This window comes from Zerene cesonia, chromosome 15 (genome assembly GCF_012273895.1).
Source record: "Zerene cesonia ecotype Mississippi chromosome 15, Zerene_cesonia_1.1, whole genome shotgun sequence".
In the NCBI taxonomy this organism is placed as follows: domain Eukaryota; kingdom Metazoa; phylum Arthropoda; class Insecta; order Lepidoptera; family Pieridae; genus Zerene; species Zerene cesonia.
Genome location: NC_052116.1, coordinates 8,662 through 10,759, shown reverse-complemented (window position 1 = coordinate 10,759; position 2,098 = coordinate 8,662).

Sequence of the window (2,098 nt, the reverse complement as noted above, 5' to 3'; positions counted from 1 at the left end):
AAATTCAACTGCCAAACCTTGACAGTACGTAGATTACTCCTCTAGACCCGAGTGATAGCACTGATACGATTATTACTACCGCAATGCTTATCAAAACATAACTCCGCCATCTATCCGGCGCTGATGGACCATGTACTAGCTATTAGTACTAGCCCTCAGTTGGAAAAAGTTCCCCGTCTCAGGTACGAAATTAAAGCCGGAAGTATAGAAAGATTTTAATTTCAGACCAATTGGGTTTTTTTTTATACAATAATATTTTAACAATATAGGCAATCCGACGAACGACAATGCAACCGCGATTCCCAGAGCCGCGGCGCCACAGTGCCGCCATCTAGTTTCGATAATGGCAACAATTGCACATAATATAAAAATGCATCAGAAATTGATGCAACATGAATTATTTAATGTTTATGAGACACCTCAACAATAATGACCTGTTTTTAAGAACTGTCTAAGTTATGAAACATATGAATATTAGTGGACCAGAATGGGCATGTTCAAAGTTATGTGATGTCGGATAGCAGAATTCTGTTGGAATTTTTTTTATAGTAAGTAGATGAAGAACACCAAGTGCACATGAATCAAGGAAAAAGCTTTCAATAACTTTCAGTGTGCAACTGTACAAGTGTGATTAACTACATTGTACTTGTCGTATGGGGGCATTAAAAATAAATGTTTACCAATTTTTAGACCTACCTGATATTCACTCAAAATTTGATGGAAATCGGTCCAGCCAACTTAAAGGAGTTTGATAACAAAAACACCAACAAAACAATTTTATATATTCAATGTTAATAAAATATAATAGTTTAAAAAAAATAAAAAACACACTTTGACAAAAATCATATTTTGCAAATTGAAAACTGGAATAATTTTATCAAATTAGTGTATTGTCATCGGTCCTCAATAAATCTACAAAGTTTGAACGAAATCTGGCCGTTTAAAGTGGGTCAAAATCGCGCCCAAAGAAGTCGGTTACAAACAAACATACAGGTGAAGCTAATAAAAAGCGTGTAAAAAATGGTGATGTCATGTGTTGCTTAGGCAATTTACTCACTCAAACTATGTTTACTTTTATAAAGGTGTATACGGGTGCGGGTATCAGCACGGCGGCCGACATCCCCGACTACCGCGGGCCGCGCGGCGTGTGGACGCGTCTGCAGCGCGGCGAGACTGTTGGGTGAGTGACTCGGTGTCCCGCTCGCTGTATTAAAACAAAAACTGCATTGAATTATCATTTTCTTCTTTATCTAATACTAGGACTAATATTTAACTCTCACTGCTTCATTTGCTCTACCTTAAAAAATAAAATAAAGTGCTAAGTGTGATCATCTGCAAGAGGAATCTCTGGAAAATACTAAAAACGTAATGTTGCTGAATAATGTTACCACTCATTGGATTGGAACGATGTTTCCAGTCGAGTGGAAGTGTCCCGCGCGCGGCCCACGTTCACGCACATGGCGCTGACGGCGCTGTGGCGGCGCGGCGCGCTCAAGTTCGTGGTGTCGCAGAACTGCGACGGGCTGCACCTGCGCGCCGGGCTGCCGCGGCGCGCGCTGGCCGAGCTGCACGGCGACATGTTCGCCGAGCGCTGCCCCGCCTGCCGCCGCGTCTACCTGCGCGCCTTCGACACCACCGAGCGCACGGCGCGCCACGCGCACGCCACGCGCCGCCTGTGCCACGACTGCGGCCGCGAGCTGCGCGACTCCATCGTGCACTTCGGCGAGCGCGGCCGCGCCGCCTGGCCGCTCAACTGGGCCGGCGCGCTGCGCCACGCGGGCGCCGCCGACGTCGTGCTGTGCCTGGGCTCCAGCCTCAAGGTGCTGCGCCGCTACCCGCGCCTGTGGCGCATGCACCGCGCGCCCAGCGCCCGCCCCGCGCTCTACATCGTCAACCTGCAGTGGACGCCCAAGGACGCCGTGGCCGCGCTCAAGATCAACGCGCGCTGCGACGCCGTCATGGCGCAGGTGGCGCGGCGCCTGCGCCTGCGCGTGCCGCGCTACGACGCGCGCGCCGACCCGCTGCTGGCGCACGCCGAGCCGCTGGCGCCGCCCGAGGCGCACACCACGCGGCGCCCGCTGCTGGCGCGCGCCCCCGC